This window comes from Rattus norvegicus, chromosome 7 (assembly GCF_021556685.1).
Source record: "Rattus norvegicus strain SHRSP/BbbUtx chromosome 7, alternate assembly SHRSP_T2T, whole genome shotgun sequence".
NCBI lineage: Eukaryota > Metazoa > Chordata > Mammalia > Rodentia > Muridae > Rattus > Rattus norvegicus.
In genome coordinates this window covers 138,356,195-138,378,466 of record NC_141540.1, presented here as the reverse complement: position 1 = coordinate 138,378,466, position 22,272 = coordinate 138,356,195, and the positions used below count along the sequence as shown (strand labels likewise).

The following is a 22,272-nucleotide window of genomic DNA, read 5'->3' as shown; positions in this document are numbered from 1 at the left end:
GTGTGAAGTGCACGGTTCTTCAGCAAAAGGGACTTACCCCATCTCTTGGGTTGGGTAGGGGGGCAACCCACAGCAATAGCAGAAAATGGTATTTTTGGGGAGCCTCTTGGACAACTCTGACTAAGGCTCAAAGGAGGGCTTCACAGGCCTCGTGTTGGAGATTTTGCTAGATGGGCTTTGGCTGTTAGGTGGACCGTTGTCATTTCAGATGAGAAAATTTCGTTTAAACTATATACGTATATTTGTACACAGGGTTATTTGAATTATAGGGTCTTTTTTAAAAAGGTAAATAGTCAATACTATGGTTCCTTGTAACTTTTTCAAACACCCTTAGCGGTATTCTGTCCTCCCCACTCCTATATTTATTTCCTCCCCAAAGAGCCCTCCTCTTTCTGATTCCCCAAACAGATCACTTGTTTTGAGGGAGGGATGCGCTTAAAACCCTCCATTATTGATGTTAATATTACAGTTAGAGTTAAGTATAACTGGGTTCATGGAAAATCCCCAGCCAGCTGCAGACGACTAATACAAATCTGGTGGTCAGGATGACTAGTGATATGACAAACTTGTGACCTTTCTGACATCCTATTGACGTCAGCCGATTGCCTGACCACAGGAGCAGTGTCCTTAGTCTGTGTAAATGTTTCCCACGTCTCCCCTCCCTCTGTTCCTCCTGTTATGGTATAAATTCAGCCTTGGGAAAAAATAAATCTGTCACCTTGATCAGACTCTTGTCTTGGCGTCCTTCTTTGTGTCTCTTGTCCCCCCATTCTCTTCCAGACACCCTCTGCACCCTCGTTGACTGTCCTGCATGACGGAACACCCTTGCACCCTGCTCAGTGGCCTGCCTTTCCTTATGGTGTTCTGAAAAACTGGTGACGCCTCCAAGTACTTGTCCAAAGCATAACCATAGGAGCTGATCAGACAAGGAGACAACTTAATGAGGTGTCTGAAAGAATTCTGCTCCTGGAGGAGTCCTAGAACCTTGGGAGCCAGCCAGGATCTTCCGCTCAGCACCCCACCGCACCTCCCCCTGAAGCACTTGCAGTGGAGTGCCATTATACCATCAAACATAAACTCAGGACCTTCTCTCAAATCTTTCTGTCTAGTCTTCTCCCCAACAGTGAGATTTTATATTTGTTCTTCGGTTCAAAAGGTTTTTAGCCTCAAACTTCAGCTAGACGGAACGTAATGGACGACATGCTTAATAAACAAGTGGCCATCACTTTATAATGTGGGGCAAGTGGATCAGCTGGAGGGCATTGTCACCTGGCTCCCAGCTTGTCTCGAGATCACAGTGTCACATTGAATGCTCAGACGACTAACTCCATCATGGTGGATAAAGGACCGAAAATATTCTGGAAGACAGCCTCGGTGCTCTTGTTCCGTGTTGAAAGTCCTGGTCCCCAGGGGCTGAGTACAGGCCCCATTACACCACGGTGAGGGAAGCCGCGCCAGGCCTAGGAACTACCTGTGCTGTGTGAGGCAGAGGAGAAATGTGATTTCTCTGCTTTAAAATTTAAACAGCCAGACAGCTCCAATTTTCTACTCATTTTGTATGATTTTTCTGCCTCTCATTCTAACTGAAGTCTTTCCACACCCAAAACTGAAATTTTGTAAGGACGAACATAATGTTCTCTGCTGTACTCCGGGTGCCCAGATCCCGATAACCACACAGAAGTACAATGGATGTGTGCTGTGTTTGGAAGTCTTACAGCTCGAGTGCCAGGAAGTCTTTAATGCACACTCACATAATTCCGATTTCAGTGGGCTGTGTGTGTGTGTATAACATGATAAGCTCAGGGTATCTTATGGGACATGTGGCAGTGCGGGAAGAATCTAGGTGACTGGAGTGGATAGGACGGGTCTGAGCTGAGCAGGAAATGGCTGGTTCACAGCATCTCACTTCCTGGCCTCATGGCCTGGGGTCTCTTAGGTGGGTGACATATCAAACTCTGCCCTGGTGAACGAGACTATGGTAGTGTTCAGAGCAGCAGCCCCAACCTTCCTAATGCTGTGACCCTTTAATACACTTCCTCGTGCTGCACTGGCCCCCAACCATAAAGTTATTTTCATTGCTACTTCCTAACTATAATTTTGCTACCATCATGAATCCTAATGTAAGTGTCTGGTCTTAGGCGACCCCTGTGATGAAAGGGTCATTTGAACCCCAAAGGAGTCACGACTCACAGGTTGAGAACCACCGGTCTACAGGAATGCTGTGTGACTTCAAGGGCCTTACTCGCCTCCTTCCAATGTCTTGGGTACCCAAGAGGAAGTAGGAATTGCAGAGAACACATGCTCTTTTCGAAAAAGAAGACATAAACCTTCTGTTTGAAAGCTAGCGGTTTCGGGGTTGGGGATTTAGCTCAGCGGTAGAGCGCTTGCCTATCGAGCACAAGGCCCTGGGTTCGGTCCCCAGCTCCGAAAAAAAAAAAAAAAAAAAGAAAGCTAGCGGTTTCGTCATTTCTGTTGTTCCCATCAAGACAGGAGGCACCTCAGCGGCATCCTGTATGCACCCATATAAATAAATATTACCGCATGTGTGCGTAATGTGTGTGGGAGCACATTTGCCACGATACACGTGTGGCCAGAGAATGTCGTAGAGGTGGTCATCTCCTTCCACCTTTACCTGGGGTTCAGGCATCCAACTCAGGTCACCAGGCTTTTTATCTTGCCATCCCATTATTTAATATTTAATTTCCCTTTTTATTACTTAATCTCCCTAAAACTGAATTGCTTACATATACAATCGTGATTAAAATAGTATATTGCTTCAACTGTCATGATTTCTTTTGTTCTCTCTCCCTCCTCCTCTCCTCTCTCCCTCCCTTTCCCCTCCCCTTCCCCCCTCTTCCTCCCCTTCCTGCCTCCCCCTCCCCCTTTCTGTAGTTGATAATCAAATGTAAAGCCCTAAGAGAGTTTTCAGTGCTTCAGAACGGACACTCTAACTATATTGAAGTCCACTGAGATGTATAGAGTTTGGGGTTGGGCCACTGTCTGCATAGCTCCTGTATTAGGTACTTTTCTATCGCTCTGGTAAGATACCATGATCAGGAAGGGCAACTTATAGAAGAGGTAGAACGTTAGAGACCACAGTGACGGAGTGAGGGCTTCATAGCTGAACCAGAAGGCTGAGGGTCATATCTTGGTGGCAAGCAAAACCCGTACTCTCCGTACTTCCTCCAACAAGGCTGAACCTCCTAAACCTCTCCACACAGCACCACCACCAGGGGACCGGCTGTTTAAAGGGTTGAGACTGTGAAGGACATCTACTTCAAGCCACCACACTTTCTTAAACAAGCTTTGGGTTACTTTTACTTGTGGCTTAATTAGAATAATGTATTTTATTTTAAAAATAGTCGCGTGCCCTAGGCTTTCAATGGAGATTAAATGAAGTGGTGAGACTTTTTTTTTTTTTTTGTGGAGCTGAGACCACAGGGCACCTCTGTGGGTGGTGCCACTAGCAGCCTGTGGGAGATGCTCTCCCAATCCCAAACTACACATTTCAGTGTCCCCAGCAGGTTCCCCCAGCAGGACAGGAAAACAGCACCACTGTGACATTGTCCCTTTCTACCATCCCTCTGTTTCCTGTCCATAAGCATCTCAGCTGTTGCCTCTCAGAGCTGCCCAGAGGCTTGGGGTCTGACAGGAAAGATTTAATCGTCACGCTAGCTTTTCTTCCTCTTGTGCAAAGCTTGCAACTGTTTGCTTTGGGGAAGAGAATAAAAGTCTGGTGGATAAGTGAATACTAATGTAATGAGAAGTCAGAGAGTAAAACCTCCCCTGAAGCTTTATTGTTTATCTTCTGTCTTCTCCTGGGCACGACAGAAGAGTCAAATCGAAATGGAAGGTTGGTGGTAGGGTTCGGTTTTGGCTCTGGGATTCGGAGCTCCCCTTCGTGGTCCTGGTAGCACTGGGAATAGCTTCTCGCAGAAGGAACGAACTAACAAGAATCGGCTAGTCTGTTCTAGAGGTTTCTCCGGGGACCTTGTTCTACCTTTATCCTGCTGCTGTGGTAAAGTAGCCTATACGCAGCTTACGGAGGAAAGGGTTTATTTTGGCTTGCACTTCCGGGTCACAGTCCATGACCACCGGAAGTCAGGACAGGAACGTAGGCTGGATCCTGAAGAAGAAACCCTGGGGAAATGCTGCCTGGTATCGCTCGCAGGCTCACAGTTAGCTTTCTTACAAAGCCCAGAACTTCTCAGGAAATGGTGCCACACAGAGTGAGCCAGGCCTTCCTACATTAAATAACAATCAAGATAGTTCCCCCACAGACACACCCACAGGCCTCTCTCCTGTGTCTCCTCTGTGTAGGTAACATCTCTGCGGTACAGGCTTCACTCAGACAGACACACTCCATCACCACCACCACCACCAACAACAACAATAATTAAGGAAAAAGACCAAAAGAGGAAAATCAGCATAATTGAAATTTCAAAATCTCATTGAATTATTTTCTTTAGACTTTTGAACTGTATGATCATCAAAGAAACAGAGTTAAGTAGCTGAATCCCAGGTTGGCTCTACACTCTCTATGCAATACAGACTGGCTTTCAACTTGCAACAATCCCCCTGCCTCTGCTTCCTAAGTGCTTGGGTTACGTGCTGGGTCACCACACCTGGCCCTTTTCTCTTTAAGTAGGAATTTCACGGATAATAGAAATTTCTTTAGAGATATTTCTAAAAATCATAATCGGAGACTGAAGACTGTCATGTGTCAGTGGGTTGTGACGGTAACTAATTTGTATCCTCTCTTGTCCCACGCGCGGCCTCGCCAGCAAGAAAACACGCGGGGACATACGAATCCTTGCGGCAGCCAAAACTTTTATTAAATCTTAAGGAGAGCCCCCGCACGCCCGCATGGCGCAGCTTATATACACCCTAGCGCGGCGCATCCACACCTGATTGGTCACTTACCCATGATCTCATTAGGCACGCCCCGGAGTGGGCAAAGACCTGGCACGAAGGCACTCTTGCACATGCGCACACAGTTAACTTCCTGAAAGGAAGTCGACTGGCGCGGCGGAGGCCAGCGCCATCTTGTAATGGCGGGAGCTATCCTGGCCTTCCACGTGGGGCGCAGTGGAAGCCAGCGCCATCTTGTGGTGGCGAATGTTAAAGCGGCCCTCTACACTCTCTCACCCTGTCCTCTGCTGGCCTCTCAAACGTCCAGTCATGGGTCTGCCATGCCAAGCACAAAGCCACTGTCAGATCTGAAATCCCACGGAACGCAATTTGGGTTCTTGCAGTGACTCAGAGTTCCGCCGAGCTGCGGGCTCATTACTGGGCGTGTGAGTGATGATTGTTCTGTAGCACTCAGGCAGGACGCGCTGCTAGAAGCCTGGCAGAGAGGATGCCAGAGTCAGTCAGCAGGAACCGCACAGCGGAAAAGCATTGCTGTTGCATTTAAAGGATTTTAATGTCTGAAATTAATAAGTTTTAAAACTTCTTTTATTCTTTGTATCAGTCATAATTCAACAGCCCCCTCCCTTTCTCTCTCTGTCCTTCCTCTCTCTCTCTCTCTCTCTCTCTCTCTCTCTCTCTCTCTCTTTCCTTCTTTCATTTTCCTTCTGGAGAGTAGAATTACAAGTCTGCTCCACCAGTCTGACTTGACAGTCATTATTGAGTGTTTGTTGCCTGCCAGGGGTGGGGGTGGGTGGGTGGGGGTGTTAGTCCTGAGGCTTCCCCAGCACCACCCCTGTTGCCCAGCAGAGGACAAACTCTGAAGCTGGAGTTGTTATCACGACGTGGGTGGCAGAGGTTAGGATGGCTGCAGGTCCAGGGTTCTGCTAGTGGCGGACATTCAAGAACGGCTCTCATCAAGTCTGCCGCTCTACCCTGGGGGCCGCAGAAGGGTAGAGATAGGGAAGAGCGTCAACCTGGCTGTACACGGTAGATGTGAAGTCTGGGCAGGATGGTAGCTGAGCCAGAAGATGGCGGGAATGGATGGAAGTCATAGGAGCTCACAGTCAATGCCAGCGCGAGACCAGAGAGCAGCGAGGGAAGCAGGGAAGCGGGAGAGGTGATGGTCCTCTGCAGGTTTCCTATGGTGGGGGAGAAGGGGACCGTGACCCGGCATGGCAAGCACCTCGCTAGGTTCCTGAGAGGACCGGAAGTCTGCAGGTAGCAGGTGCTTTGCCAGGGCATCTGCATTATGGTGAGAAGCCTCCCTAAAAGACGTCAGATGCACGGAGCGAAGCGGGAGCTGGCTCAGTTTTATGGAGAAAAGATTTTTTACATTTATTTGTTATGAGTGGAAAGTTTTTTTTTTCTCTTGAAAAAACTTCATGTTCCTGCACATTTTGCTAACAAATATGGGTAGAAGTGGAGGAAGAAGAGAATCACTCCTTTTCTTCTGACACTCCTGTGTCCAGAGCAATGGGTTAACACTTTAGAGAGAAAAGGCTATGATACTTGTAGTCAAGCCCTACGTTTGATTTTAGCCAGAAAGCTGAGAAGTGACCACCAGGAACACACACACACACACACACACACACACACACACACACACATATACACACACACAAACATATACTCATATATACACATACATACACATATACACATATGTACATATACACACATACATACATACACATGCACATAAACATACAGATACACACAAACATACACACATATACATATACACAAACATATACACATATACACCTACATAAACATATACACATACACACATACACACATAGACTTACACACACAAACATACATCACATACATACATATATACAGACATACATACACACATATACATATACACAAAGTCAATACATACACATACACACATACACATTCATACACATAAAAACATACACACACACACACACACACAGACACACACACACACATACACACACACGGGCATATGCCTGAAATTCTAGAACTTAAGAGGCTTAAATAAGAAATAGCCCTAAATTCAGAGCCAGCCTGAACTACATCGGAAGCACTAGGTCTCAAAATAACCATTAAAAAAAAGTGTTGCACTGCATAGTGTAACACTCCTTTTACTTTTCCCAGCTCCTCCACTCTTAGCTGCCCCTTTCCTCTCCCCTTCAGCTCTACTGTTTCCCCAAAGCTTTACAACTGGACCCTGAGAGCCATGCTGCTTTGAGGTGACCACTTACTTCTATAGGAGTTTAGTCTGCAATGGCTGCTTTTTGACTTATTGGATCTCCCAGGTTCATTAGTCAAGTGTGACACTGGTAAAATACCAGAAAGAAAGCCCAGGAACCCATGGCCTGGTGGTCATTCCCAGTGCTTGTCTGGCATAGAAGATGCCCAGTATGGTCTAGCCTGTTCTAAAACTTGCCTCCTGCCAACCTACATTGCTGTCTTCTTCTCTTTGGACCATCACTGGGGTTTCATATGGAATACGTATCTCATCCATTTCCTTCCTTTCTTCTGTCAAGCCCACCTAGTGCCTGACTCTTGAGCTCAGGTCCCATCCTGACTCTGCTCCAACCACACTGAGGTGTGAAGGAACTTCCCTTACAGTTGGGGTGTGACAGTTATTTCCCTGTGGTTGTGATAGAAACAACCATGACCAAAAACAACTTATGGCAGAAAGAGTTTATTTTGGATTATGGTTCAGGGAGATACGTATCCATCATGGCCTGGAGGTATGACGGCAAGTGGTGGCCATGGTGGCAGGGGCAGAAAGGTGAGAGCTCACATCTTCAATCACAAACATTGTGCAGAGAGAGAAAACTGGAGGTGGGGGTGGGGCTGTGGACACTCGTTCAGTGGTATGCTTTCTCCACACAGGCAAAGCTCCTGAGCCTCTCCCATCAGCTATGGGAAGCAAAGGTTGAAATACCCAAGCCTGTGGGAGACATTTTCATTCAAACCACACAAGAGTGTTATGGTAATGCTTATGCAAGGTGGGCTCACCTCAGTTCTGAGGCCTTGTGTCCTTCCTCACAGTATATGACCTGGAGCAGGCTCTTAAGCCTTTTTACCCCAAACTGGAGAAGATAATTACTCTGACTGATGACAAGAAGAGCTAGAAATGGGTTGGGAGGTTCAGGAAAAGGGGCCTTGAATTGTGTCCTTGGCCGGAAGATGAAAACATTATTGGTCTTGTCCTTGCTGCAGGCCAGACAGGACAGAAGTTCTTGGAGGTACTGGTCTCGGATCTGGGTCCTGAATGATTTTAGGGTCTTAATCTTGAAAGGGGAATGTTACAGTAGCATTAGAAGTCGTTGAGGGTGAACTGTTCCTTTATGGTCAGCTTTATGCCCCACTTCCTATTTTTCTAGTATCACTAGCAAAGTAAACATCAATCTTGTCACTGCTTGGGCCTTCTGGTCAACCTCTGGCTGGGGGAGGGGGGAGTTGGGGATGGGGAGGTAGAATCATGACTTCTGCTCTGTTCCAATGGTGAGACTACTACATACTACTACTATCTGCTTGCTTGACAGTTGATCCTGCTGGGTCTGTGAGTCACCTGGCCAGGAGATCTCTTTTCAGGAAGGCTGATTCACCCAAGACCATAATGAGGAAATAGGAGGAATAATTACCCCCTTAGAGAGAAAATACATTCCTCCTTTTGGGAAATTCTCCTTCTATGCAGTTGTGTTTACAGAGCTTCTGTCACGTGGCACGGTGGTTTGCCTACAACTTTTCCTTTTTTGTCTCTCATCTCTGAAGTGCCCTTGCCCTCTCTTGCCCTGTGGCTTGTTGAGCCTGTCTTCTTTCTTTGATACTAACTCAGAAGGCATGGCTTTCTTTCTCGTTATCTTCCAGGCATCTGAGGCCGTTTACAGCTTGTCTACCCCAGTGACACTATGTTGTAGGGTTACCGTTAAAATCACGTGAACTGATGCTGGGAATGTGTTTAGAACAGAGTCGGGCCATAGTAAACATGCGATAGTAGTTAGGATTATTTTATTGTTAACACTGTTAGGATCCCGTTTTTTCCTGTTTCTTGGGAAATGAGTTCCACTGCTGTCTAAATCACTGGGGAAACTGGAGATCCTTCAATGTCGTGCTGAACCACGGGGAAATTGGGTTCCTTCTTCTGGATTCTTAGTCTCCTTAATCAATAGGGAGCTCTCTGAGACAATTTTATTAGAGTTTGAGAGGAAAAAATATCAGAGCACACAAGCTGTCAATCTCCACAACTGCTCGGAGGAAGGAGATGGGAAAGAGAAGGGGGGGAAACCAGGTCGATTGCAAAGGAGGTTGGGAAGCGGCCTCATACTAGAAGGGGGAGAGGCACTTTAGAGAGGGATGGAGGAAGCCACGCCCAGAGCTTCCGGGAAAGCGTTCCCAGGTTTGTGCCAGTAGCCTGCTGTGCTGCACCTTTGTGGAGGGCGGAGCTCTGGCCAAGATGGGTACATTATCTTGTTGAAGGGACAGTTCCCCCCTTTCCTAGCACTACTTTAGGAAGACCAGCTTTCTAGGGAGAGGTGGTCTCCTAGGGAGGTAATTGACCGGCTCAGCTGGATTTAACTCTTAAAAGGAAGAGATTACAGTACGTAGCTTTTAGGTAGTTTAGAATGTCCGGTCCCCAACTGGCTTCAAAGGAAGCCAGATGACTCCATTTTTTCATATGGTAATTTAAATCCTAAAGAAGGGCTTCCCTTCCTAGTGTTGCCAGGGAAACCGGAAGGAGGGGTGCATTCTCAACGGCCTCCAAGCCTGATTAATGCGTACCTCCTAGCTAGCTAGCTACCTGGCATTTTCATCAGTTTTTGGAGACAGGTTCTGTGTATTTCAGACTGGCCTCAAGCTTCGGGTGTAGCTAAGGACGAGCTTCTATCACGTGGCACCTCCTGCTTCCACCTCTGAAGTGCTGGGATTTGTCTGATTTATTTGGTGCTGGGGAAATCCAACCCAGGGCTTGCTGCCTGAAGCCTGTTGTTTCTTTTTAACTGACTTGCCTGTACTTGCCCAGTTCTTAGGCCTAGTCTCGGTAAACTGCCAATTTGAAACCTGTCATGGAGTCAGCCTAGCCTTCTCAGTCAGTAATGCAGAAGGAGCAAGAACCTGCCTAGATCAAGCTCAGGAGGAACAGGGATTAACCTGAGGTGAGGTTACAGTCACCCTCACTACAGAGCTTGCTGCTAAGGGAGAAGACAGTAGGGAAGAGGGTCGGGAGAGGACAGCTGGTTGGTCATTTGATTGTACTGGTCTCACTTTACAAGACAGGGAAACAGCAGACGGTCCTGGTAGAAGCAATGACCCAGTGGAATTGTAGCACAGGATGCAGGGCGTGAACAACAGTTCCTAAAGAAATGAACGGGGCTGGAGAGATGGCTCAGCGGTTAAGAGCATCCGACTGCTCTTCCAGAGTCCTGAGTTCAATTCCCAGCAACCACATGGTGGCTCACAACCATCTGTAAAGAGATCCCATTCCCTCTTCCGGTGTATCTGAAGACAGCTACAGTGTACTTATATATAATAAATGAATAAATAAATCGTTAAAAAAAAAAGAGTGCTTTAAGAAATGAACGATGGGCCAGGAGGCAGCTCTGTCCTTTTTTGGGTCTGCCCTGGGGCGTTTGTTTATTTTATTCAGTACAGCTTGTAGTAAACGAGGAACTGGGAAAAGTGGATGGGTTGTATACAAGTGATCTTCCAGTGTCCAGGACCTTAGCTGGCTGGTCCAGGGGTCCCATTGCACTTCTTCATGTGTAGGCATCAGATTCGGTCCGAAGAAGATTTTGATCAGAAGAGCTGAGTGCATCGGCGGCTTTCTGCGGTGGGCTACAGGAGGTCTGCGTGCAGCACCAGCCACTGGGAGTTCCTTTCCTAATAGTGACAGTTTCCCTGGCGCCCAGAGGCTCTGCATCAGAATGCAAACACAGGGTTCACCGGTCTGGTGACTTTGATGTAAAGAATAAGGAGACAAGAGGAACCTTATTCTCTTGGGGGCAACCCTGGGCATCTGAGTCCCCCTCTTCGTCTCCAACAGCATCCTGTGTAGTGGCATGGAGGCCCACACTTCTGTTTGCCCAGCTGCCTCACCAGCTCCCTTAAGTTTCAAGGGCTACATGTTACAGCTGTCTCTCACTGACCTTGTCTCTCACTGGCTTGTTTCTCCAGGCCTATCTCCTAAAAGGGCACAGGGAGTTTGAGCGCAAATGGGAGACTCCATGTGGGGGACATTTCCTTATTGCTTCCATCAAATGAAGTCAGAGAAGCCCAGGGTGGGGCAGGTCTCAAATCTCCAAAGACAGCAGCAAGAGGATCAGAGGCCAGAAGCCTGCCTGAGCTGCAGAGTGAGTTCCCGGCCTGTCTCAGGATAAACCGTCAGGAGAGGGCTGCGAATAAAGCTTGGTGACCGAGAGCCTGGGCAGCGTGCACATGACCGTAGGCTCAGTCTCAGTATTCCGAAGAAGCAACAAAATGGCACCAGAAGGCCTCTAGTGGTAGGGCCTAATCTACAGTTTTGGGAACTGCCGAGCTCCAGGCAAGGGTCTAATGACCTCAAGGAGCTTAGCAGACTTGGTTTCATCTGGTTATGCTCAACAACCATTCATCTCCGAGTGAGTTTCTTAAACTCCTGGGTTGCCAATGAGATACGGAGTGCAGTAACGGTTTGAGGGAGCCCTTCAGGAGATTAGGTCTGTATTTCAAGCATTAATGCCATCTCTAGTAGGAGAGTTATACTCTTTCCCCCTCTCTCTCCCCTCCCCTCCCCCTCTTCCCCCCCTTCCCCTCTCTGTCTATACACACATCCCTCCTGTGTGCTGTGAAAGTCTGGGAGCCTTGTTTTGTTTTGAAGGCAGCTTGTTATTCCTTATGGCTTTGTGCTTTCCTTTATTACTGTAGGCACTCAAATCGAGGCTCCTAATTATAGAGGTAAACCCATATTTAGATAGCGTATTAAAAATTAACGTTTAATTTTTGAGGTTGACTTCTGTCAGCCATGATAGGCCTGTGTTTTATTTACCTCCCCATGGCTGATCAAAAGCTTGCGCACCGCAGGGTCTGGAGAAGTGTGAGCTCTTGCGCACCGCGGGGTCTGGAGAAGCCTGAGTTATTCGTATCATATTGGTTTTGTCTGCTCGTATTTGTGTCCAGATGTTACTGCCACCTCAAGCGTAAAGAAGAAACAAGCGAGGTTTTCTCCGAGGCATAGTGGTACTTCTTTGGAACTTTCTTCCTTGAAGGGGGTTGAATGCCACAACGAGAACGCAGCCTGCACATGCGCAGTCAAACAGCTATGCTTTTGAAGCACCTCCGTCCGAATGGAGAGGAGTCCGTGAGCTATTTTGAAACAATAGTCCTTGCCGCAGTGACTGGTGTGGGTCTGAGACTGAGAAGCCAGTTGTTGGGCAGATGTTCCTGTGGATGCTACAGGACGCGTTGGTAGCATCTGCAGAGGCTAGCAGCCTAGGAGAACTGTTACCAGATACTCAAATATAAGAACTCAGCCCTTCCTTCTTAACTTACTGGCGTTTTTTACTTTAACAAATATAATTGACCTAAGTGACTCCATTTTGATCCTGGCGACTTTTATATTTCTTTCTCATTCCGCTCTGTACATCCACTTGAGGCGATAGTTATGAACTCTGAACTCTGATACAGCAATTTGGAAGACAGGAAAAGTCTGTCCGTTTTCTGCTTGGGGAAGAAATTCCCACTTTTTCTTAAAAATCATTGGAGCATCCAGAGCAGCTGGCATAAGGCGACTGTTTTGAAGTGACCTTCTTTGAGTATTTAGAGTTAACTCCTTTGTAATTAGTATAAACAATTGTTGACACAAATTCTGATATCTTCCTTTATACGAAGCTAAAAAGGAGGAGTATATTAGCTACTTTGAGACAACCATCTTTGGTCCTGTGGTGTACAACTCCATTCAGAGAAATATTTATTAATGAACTCTTTCCGGAAAGTTTCCTCAGGAACCAGTGGGCTCATAAATGGATGTCCCAGGCGAGGCCTGGCTTCTCAAATCCTTGGTTTCCACGTTTACAAACTTGCCTTGCCGGTACTCAGTCCGAGTTCTTGTTTAATTAATACTGATATCTACACAGAGTTAACTCTAAGACTCGGAACTCAGTGAAGAGCCCAGAGTAATTGCCGCCATCGGTTTGCCATCCCCATCTTACTGCATGCCCTCAAGGCCTGCGGAGCGCCATAACGGTTGAGATCTAAGATGGCTGCCTCAGAGTAGTAGCTTTGAGCCTGTACCACGGTCCTGATATCTGCCACATCCTGGGTTCAAGGACTAACCCTCAATATACGAATTCCTTATTATCCTCTGAACACCTGCTTGTGGGTTTATGCTTCAAAAGGGGGGCTGTTCGCTCGTGCCCCCTAAAAGGACTTACCGTGACCCTAACAGGTTAGAAGCATTTTCCTGCGGTGAATAAAGTTGCTTTCGGTTTAATTCTGACTTTGGTGGTCCTATCCTCATTATTTGTACCCCGTGACCCCAACACTCAGATTTCTTTTAAAGGGAAACACTGCGCCACCGACTAATGGAAACGATCTATACCGTGGCTTTTCGCCTTGTCCCATGAAAACCCGCGGCAGTTTTTAACCATAGTCCAGACATGGTCACTGCTGCTGGTTTGTGGGTTCAGCTCACCCATTCCGGACCTACGGAGCATGCGTTACTGCAGTGTGGAAACAAAGTATCCAGTGGAGCAATGGACAGGAAGGGCTTCTCAGCAAACCACACTGGGGCTTAGGAGTGGAGCAATGAGCAGAAGGGCTTCTTAGCAAACCACCCTGGGGCTTGGGAGGCAGGCTTCATGCCAGGAAATCTTTCTTGTTCTACTACTGGGCAACTTGGGTGACACATCTTGGGGAACACTTTTGTACTGGCTGGTTTTGTGTGTGAACTTGACACAAGCTGGAGTTAACACAGAGAAAGGAGCCTCGGTTGAGGAAATGCCACTATGAGACCCAGATGTAAGGCATTTTCTCAATTAGTGATCAAGGGAGAGGGCCCAGCCCATTGTGGGTGGTGCTGTCTCTGGGCTGGTGGTCCTGGGTTTTATAAGAGAGCAAGTTGATCAAGCCAGGGAAAGCAAGCCAGTGAGTAACATCCCTCCATGGCTTCTGCATCAGCTCCTGCTTCCTGGCCTGCTTGAGCTTCAGTCCTGACTTCCTTTGGTGATGAACAGCAATGTGGAAGTGTAAGCTGAATAAACCCTTTCCTCCCCAACTTGCTTCTTGGTCAGGATGTTTGTGCAGGAATAGAATCCCTGACTAAGACAACATTTTACCTTTTGTTTTGTTGTTTCTAGGAAATACAGAGCCAGTATAAGATTTAATGAGACCCACGGTATATCCCTATAGCAATATTTGTATATTTATGCTAGCGTCTCTTTATCACTCAGAGCTGGACTTGATTTCCCCCTTACAGCGATTTTGACTTGTCTCAATTCTGTGCTTCTTCCTTAGCACGCTGAGATATGTGTGTGTGCATTCATGTCGCAGACTGCCTGAAAGCCTTTGGGACAAGGCGAATGATATTCACAAATAAAATTCCTCTCAGGACATTCCCTCCCTCAAATGTGGCAAAGGCCACGAAGAAACTGTCTCAGGACGTTCTGTGCCCCAAATGTCATTAAGGTTTTTGTTTTATTATGTCGAATCTGCTAAAGACACTTCATGATTTGTCAGCCGTTGCATGGCAACCAGCTAGGAAGCAGGACCACCTGAAGAAAAGGCAGGCTTAAAGAGCCATGTTGAGTTTAGGTCTCAAAAGATCACACACTGTTCTCTCTCTGTCCCTCCTTCTCTCCCTCCATCCCTCCCTCCTCCCCTCCCTCCCTTCCTCTTCTCCCTGTTTGCTTCCTTTCATTTCTTCTTCCCTCCCTCCTATTCTCATCCTCCTCCCTCCCTGAAAACCCCTGGTCCACCCTTCCATGCCACTGGCTTACCATCATCCTCTCTACTACCATGAAAACAATCTTGCAGTAGTTTGCCGGAGAATGAGATAAGCCGGTTAAAGCAGAGTTGTCCTAGCTGAGGCTACCTAAGTTCTGTAACGAGAGATGCATCAGGTAACCACAGATGGATACTTAAACCAAGCTGAGATCAGCTGAGCCCATTAACTGAGCGGCTGTTTCTTTAATCCATTCAACTTTGAGTTGTTTTGTTACATGGCAATAGCTAACTGATACAGACTCAGAAACATAGTTGCATGACTGTTAGTGGCAGGCCTGTCATACTTGTACAATCCCATCCTACTGGTCCATCTTTGTTCCGCTGGACAGCTGACCCCTGTCTTTGAAAAAGTAACTCCTGGGACATTCGGACTTCTGACACGGTCAACAATGGCCATATGGGGTGATGGGTGAACATTTTTTAAAGAAGATTGTTACAATTACTATTTATAGGAGTGCTTTGCCTGTATGTATCTATGTGGACCACATCCTGCAGAAGTCAGGATAGGATGTAGGATCGCTTAGAACTGGAGTTACAGATGCTTGTGAACCATCATGTGGGTGCTGCGAACAGAATAGAGGCCGTCTGGCCACTGAGCCATCCCTCAGGTGAGCCATTGGTTTAGCCCAAAGAAGAAGGTCACATGCAAATTTTGGAGACTGGATCTCTGTTTTTGAAGATGATCAAACAATCCCTAATTGTTCCATACCTAGGTGGCATTGCCAGTCACCTGCCTTTTCATGGACCGTTTTCATAAACCCAAATGAAGCGAACTCTATTTAACCGTCCATCTTAACACGCACATTCCTACCTATGCAGCACTGCACCTTCCTTCTAGAGTCAGGAGAAGCAGGAGCCGCATACTTCCTGGATTCTCGTGTGTCCTTGTCCCTTTCCTTGGCCTGATGTTTCACTGCTGACTATGACACAAAGGTGTCAGCCCCACCACCTTCTGCTGGGCTCGGCAGCTAATGATGTGATGTGTTTATAAAAAGATAAAGAGAGGGGGGGATATGTCCTGTGGAGGTGCAGTCAGGTATGGAGGTAAGGGCGTGCTCGGTGGGGCCCATCCTGAGGCATCGCATCCCCCTGAGGGACCAACCACAGGACAGTATAGTATAGAATTAGGGGAGGGAGGGAGGGAGAGAAAGGGGGGGGAAGAGAGAGAGAGAGAGAGAGAGAGAGAGAGAGAGACATGAGCCAGGGCCTGGCCTTGAGCAAGTGGAGAGAGGGGGAGTGAAGGGAATGGGGGAAGAGTGGGAGCAAGAAGGGAGGAGCAAGAGAGAGCAGAGGGGCCAAGCAGCCCCTTTTATAGTGAGTCGGCATACCTGGCTGTTGCCAGGTAACTGTAGGGCGGAGCTTAGACAGAATGCTAACACCATGCTCATCCTCAGGCTTTGTAAGATCTAGGAGCATAGTAAGAAAGGTCATCCACCAATGGGACAAATACCATGTTTCCTCCCCGTGAATGAAGTTTGGTGTAAAAGCAGGCAAAAATAGTGCAGAAATAGATTGCGGGCTTATAAACATATTTATTAAATGCATCATGCTGGAGCAGCAGCAGGTGTGAGGAAGACAAAGGCTGATGCTGGCAGCGGGTGGCTAAGTAAATTAACTGTCTTGTTGCTGGTAATGAGGGGCTGCGCTTGCTGGGAGTGGCTGCAGGCTTGTATATTTCTCCCGTTTGGTTTTCAATGGACCGTGATTGACTCTCGGTATTGTTTGGATACATTTTCTCTGTGGTTTTGATAGAACTGGTAAGTTTTCCCTAAAAGAAAACGCTGGTAAACTTGAATATTTTTTTCTGACTCCATGATTTCCTAATGTATCAATGGTATGGATATAATTTACGATTACCCCTAATCCTCTACTCTCTTTAAATCTCGCCAAAATTACCACCAAATAGAATTATGTTCGACTTAGAATAAACGGAAAGAAGATCCCTAGAAGACAATAATGGCTGTTCGTTTAGCGTTTCTGTGACATATTGTTAGGGCAGAACCGGGGAATCTCGCCATAAAGTCGCTGATTTGATTAGGAAGACTGATCATTACGCACTGTAGCGATACCCACAGGCCCGGCATCCTCTCCACCTCGTCTTTAGGAAGACATTTTCTGGCTCGGTTGAGAATAAGAAGTCATTAGAAGCTCCAGTAAACAATTCTGTGTGGGGTGTCCGCTTGAGCAATCAGCTGTCCTTTGAAAACTGCCTTTCCTGTCGCAGGCTCCCAATTGCGCAGTCAGGAGGTTGTGTAAAATCAATTAAGCAGGGGATCACAGGATAATCAGCTCTGAGAACTGCTGGCCCAGCTGTGATTATTTGCCAACGGCAGCAGCTTCCTCCTTTATTCCTCTGTCACTCCTGCCCACGCTTTAGCCTTCACCTCCTGGCAGGGTACGTCCCTCCCCATCCCCTCAGTTTCTTTCCCTCACCCCCTGGCTGCTTCAACCCCTGTTGTTGTCTCTCTCGAGCCTTCCCCTAGCTCTGGCTCTCAAGAGCCTGAAGGAGGACACCCTACTGTGGCAGGAGGCTGATGCCTCCAGCCCTCCCTCACCCGCAGGTAGAAAGCCGAGAAGGGGCGGGACTACAAAGTGTTGCTGTTGCTATGGCAACCCACAGGGCTCTTCAGAAAATCCGTTGAAGAGGAAAGGATCCTCTCTGGTCTTTTGATGTATTCTTCCCAATCCTCGGCTTCCTCAGCTCTTGTTAGAGGATCGTCACTCCTAATTCTCCACCCGACCCCTAAGGAAATGGCTTACACTGAGGCCTGAACAGAAATACCTCCCTCCTCCAGACGAAGCTTCCGTTAATAAGACATGCACCTTCAACAATATTTTTCTTATATATGCACGTATACATATGTGTGAGATGTAGGCGTGTTTGTGTTCCCGTGGGAGTGTAAATGTGTGCGTGCTGGTGCATGTGTACACATATGGTTAGAGGTCTAACCCCGACGTCTTTCTCAGCTACTTTTCACCTTAGTTTCTGAGACAGAGTCTCGCTCACTGAACCAGAGTTTACTGATTGGCTAGTTGACTATCCAATGAGCTCCAAGCATTATTCTGTCTCTGCCCAGTCCCTTCTCCCAGAACTGGAATTACAAGGGCAAGACCCCACATGTGGCGGGGATATGAACTTAGGTCCTAAAGTTTACATGGTGGGTACTTTTGAGCCATCCTTCCATAAGCAGGCATGGATTCTTAAACAAGAAAAAGCTGTACTATGATATTCGATATTATAATTTTCTACACCATTTGGGTAAGTGAGGTCATGGTTTTTGTCGGGTTTTTGTTTGTTTGTTTGTTTCTTTTTGAGTTACAATATTAATTTATTCATCAAGTGCTCACTGAGTTCTTACCAAAGTGCTGAGCCCGGGGTTGAACGCCACAGTCTGGTGGTGATTTAGATACACAGGAAAATACCGCAGCTGGGGAGTTGAAACTTGATAAGAGGCCATGTGGTGCTTCTGGATGCAAGGGTATGGGGTTGGGGGTTAGGGGATGGGGTTAGGAAAAGGGTCTTAGGTGAACATACAGTGCTCTTTGAAGAGCACCTGGCCTAGAAGCATGTCTTGACATTCTTATAGTTAATATTCAAAATAGTGGGTCTCATTATGATATTTTGCTCATACTGGACTCCTGATTGCCCTCCCTCATTCTTCTGCTTCCTCAGTTATAAACAGATTATCTCATAATGTATAAGACTGATGCCCATCCCACTCAAGTTCATGTGTTGAAGCCCAAGTCTTAACACCTCAGCCCGGTGGTGTTAAGAACGTAAGAACATTTAGAAATGGGATTTTTAAAATGTGCACGAGTGTTTGGTTGTGTGTGTACTATCTGGCACTCTCAGGAGTCAAACGAGGTCATTGAATCTCTCGGAACCAGAGTTACAGGCAGTGCTGAGCCACCGGGTGGGTGCTGAGAACCCAGCCCTCATCCTCTGAAGGACTCTTACCCTCTAAGCCATCTCTGCAGCCACTTGGAGATGGGATCTTCTAAAGGGGAGATTAAGTTGATTGAAGTCATGAAGGCGTGCCACTATGACTGGTATGATGAAAAAGAATTTGGACACAGACACATACGGTGGGGAGAGAGTGTGAAGACACAGGTAAGACAGTCATGTACAAGGGGAGATGTCTGAACAGCTCTTTGCTCACGGTCCTCACCGCTGTGGACACCGCAGTCTCCAGTGCTATGAGGAAGCAAGCCTGTCGTTGAAGCCATCCAGTGTGTTTACTTAATGCAGACAGCCCACAGAGGCACCTTGAGGACTGAATGCGCTAGAGAACACGGTGAGCTTGTTACCCGGCAGCCCTCACTGTTTATAGAACTCAGGTAGGAGCACACATTCCAAACTCACTTGTGTTATCAGATTCTGATTCTGATCCTCCTCTTCCTTTTTAAAATTTTTAATTTTTTTTTAATTTTACTTTTTCAAGACAGAGTTTTTTTGTGTAACAGCCCTGGCTGTCCTGGAACTTGCTCTGTAGACCATGCTGCCCTCGACCTCACAGAGATTCACTTCCCTCTGCTCTACCTCCCAGCACTGGGGTTAAAAGCCCAGTGCATTATTAGATTCTTAAGGTCATGACAGTCAACAGGTTCCTCTGGTTCCTCGAGTGTGGGAGCCCTTCTCCCTTCTACTCAGATGCTGAAATCTTTCAGACATGCTTTGCTGATCCTGATGTTACTGAAAATTGGGCACCTAAATTTCTTCCAAATAATTTAATAGGTCCAAGGGTTTCTCTTTAACTTTGGGCGTTGGAAACCCAGTGTGCACTACTTATCGGCAGGTGTTTCGTCTCTGTCCATGCTTCCTGAGGCCTTCCCTGTTCACGCTCGCCCTCCCCACAGCTGGAGAAGCCTGACGTGTTAGTGGTCTTGACTCCCATGAGTATGTTCCCGGGTACAGAGTCTTACATAACTGTGCCATGCTGCGAGGACTCAAATTTGTTTCTGGAACTTTAATTATAATTTAAGAATATGCAAATTACTATCATTGTTTCCCTTTAGTTATGGGACAGCTGCTTCAAAACAATTAATGAACGAATCATGTAAATGTAATTAGTTAGGAGAAACACCATTCTCCAAACAGAAAACAGAAGGAACAGACTTCTATTTACAAGTCTCCAGATTTTGTTTGTATATTGAGTTTGCGGGAACTGGTTCCAGACAGTAAATTACCCTTTATCATTACCCTACTCTTATATCTCTCTTCTTACTTTTCTAAGAGCAAAACTTAGTTAATGCCCCGCTCCCCAGGAAAAAAGACAGAAACCGCAGAGGAAAATGACCTTTATGCCTTCCTATCTAGGAAGACACCACTATTGGAAGTGCAAATAGAGCCGAGAGGAAGCTGGGAGAAAAAAAGGACCATCCATCGGCCCCACCTTTGATGGGACTCCTCCCATAAGGATGTGGAACCTGTTACTCTACCCATGCATCTGGGGTGTATCGAGCAATTGGCTGTGGAAGAAGAAAGAGTGATTTGTAAGCAAGCCTGGAGACAATGGTGTCTTCCGTTCTTAGTTTCCTGCATCATTCCTTCAAGAGATGCACAATCCAGAAACCTTGCAGACAAGGGACCACATGAAAAGAATGAGACCCGGGGAGAGCACCGGACCATCAAACACGTGAGCGAGGCTGTCCCCCACTGCTTGACTCTGTAAAGACCAGAAGCAGAACCAATCCGATAAATCCAGCCCAAACTGTTGATGGATGGAATCAGAAGTCAGTGTTCATGTGCCTGAGGTCGATGTTGGATGCCCTCCTCAATAACTCTCCACCTTATGCTTGAGGTAGAGTCTCTCCCTGAACCAGAATCTCACTGATTCAGCTAAACTAACTGGCCAGTGAGCCACAGGGATGTTTCTGTCTCCTCCTTCCCTGCTCTGGGATCTTAAGTGCACATGCCGCTGTGTCTGGATTTAGTGTGCATGCCAGGGATTGAACTCAGATCCTCTCACTTGAATGGCAAACACTTTACTGACCTAGTTACAGCCCCACCCCCAGGTTCTAAGTTTTATTATTTATATTAAGGTAACTGATAAGAAGAGTTTTTCAACAATCTGTTGTAGAAAAAAAAAATGAACAAACCAAGAAAGGAAGTCTCTCTTCTGATAGAGGGCATCTGTGGTGGTTTGAATATGCCTGGCCCAGGGAGTGGCACTATTAGAAGGTGTGACCCTGTTGGAGTAGATGTGTCACTGTGGGTGTGGACTTTAAGACCCCCATCCTATGGGGGGAGGAGGGGGAGGGGAGCACCCATATAGAAGGGGAGTGGAAGGTGTTAGGGGGATGTTGGCCCGGAAACCGGGAAAGGGAATAACAATCGAAATGTAAATAAGAAATACCCAAGTTAATAAAGATGGAGAAAAAAAAAAGAAAAAAAAAAAAACCATTCTAGCTGCCTGGAAGCCAGTCTTCCACTTAGCAGCCTTCAGATGAAGATGTAGAACTCTCAGCTCCTCCTGCACCATGCCTGCCTGGAGGCCACCATGTTCCCACCTTGATGATAACGGACTGAACCTCTGAACCTGTAAGCCAGCCCCAATGAAATGGTGTCCTTATAAGAGTTGCCTTGGTCATGTGTCTGCTCACAGCAGTAAAACTCTCACTAAGACAACATCTATGAAAACCCCACAGTGACTAGCACGTTGAATGGTGATAGACCAAGAGCTCTTTCTGGGATGTCATAAACAAGACAGAGTTCCTCATCTTGAAGACTCTAGCCAGAATAATTAGAAATTATTTTCTTTTAAAGACATTCATATGAGAGAGGAAGAAACAAGGTATTCTGTTCTCAGATAACATGAAGTTGTATAAAAAAACATCCTTAGGCACCATCCTAGTTATGACTTGAGTCGCAACTAATAAACGAGTGTCTCGGTTTGTTTTGTATTGCTACAAGAGAATTCGTGAGACCGGGTAATTTATACAATTAGAAATGTCTCCTCATGATTAGGGCCTTTTCCACCTTACCATAATGTGGTGGGAGGTCTCTCATAGGCAGAGGGTGGGCACAGAGAGACAAAGTCCTCTCTTCTGTGTGCAGAAATGCTGGGTCTCCTGCTACAACCGGGCTGCACCTTCACTTTTAGTCTCTCCAGAGCTCTCATCAGGGATTCTGACCCTGCTACATGGCACCAAGCTGCCTTCTATGACGTTTCAGTTCCTGGGCTTTTACTACAACTGGAACTGTACCTTTACCAACGGCCTCTCTAGGCCTCTCACCGTGTCAAGTCTCAGCTGCACTTCCAGAGCCCTTCATACCTTCAAAACCAGCACCACCTGGGAGGCTCTTAAACATCACCAAGTTTGGTGCCAGCATGAGGCCCTGTAACACAGCTTGTGAGTGCTGGATCTTGGGAAGCACTTCCCAGAAGATTTGGT

The 22,272-nt window shown here is 46.8% G+C and overlaps 3 long non-coding RNA genes and 1 other non-coding gene across 5 annotated transcripts; 2 read left to right on the top strand and 2 right to left on the bottom strand.

The window, feature by feature from the left end:
- Positions 1-2,349: 2,349 nt before the first annotated feature.
- Positions 2,350-2,430, top strand: Trnad-auc (transfer RNA aspartic acid (anticodon AUC)). Its single transcript has one exon. It is a non-coding gene; the product is annotated as a tRNA-Asp (tRNA).
- Positions 2,431-10,466: 8,036 nt separating this feature from the next.
- LOC148004968 (uncharacterized) lies at positions 10,467-13,497 on the bottom strand. Its single transcript, XR_015624991.1, has 2 exons — positions 11,924-13,497; positions 10,467-10,813 (listed from the first exon to the last, which is right to left on the bottom strand). It is a non-coding gene; the product is annotated as an uncharacterized LOC148004968 (long non-coding RNA).
- Positions 13,498-16,389: 2,892 nt separating this feature from the next.
- On the bottom strand, positions 16,390-19,165 carry LOC120093894 (uncharacterized). The gene is given in 3 exon segments (NR_190604.1): positions 16,390-16,645; positions 18,237-18,344; positions 18,836-19,165. It is a non-coding gene; the product is annotated as an uncharacterized LOC120093894 (long non-coding RNA).
- On the top strand, positions 17,961-21,791 carry LOC148004967 (uncharacterized). Of its 2 annotated transcripts, none has more exons than XR_015624989.1 (3): positions 17,961-18,136; positions 18,551-19,215; positions 20,195-21,791. It is a non-coding gene; the product is annotated as an uncharacterized LOC148004967 (long non-coding RNA). The 2 variants fall into 2 exon arrangements; XR_015624990.1 differs by having other exon boundaries at positions 17,966-18,136; positions 18,551-19,172.
- Positions 21,792-22,272: the final 481 nt, after the last annotated feature.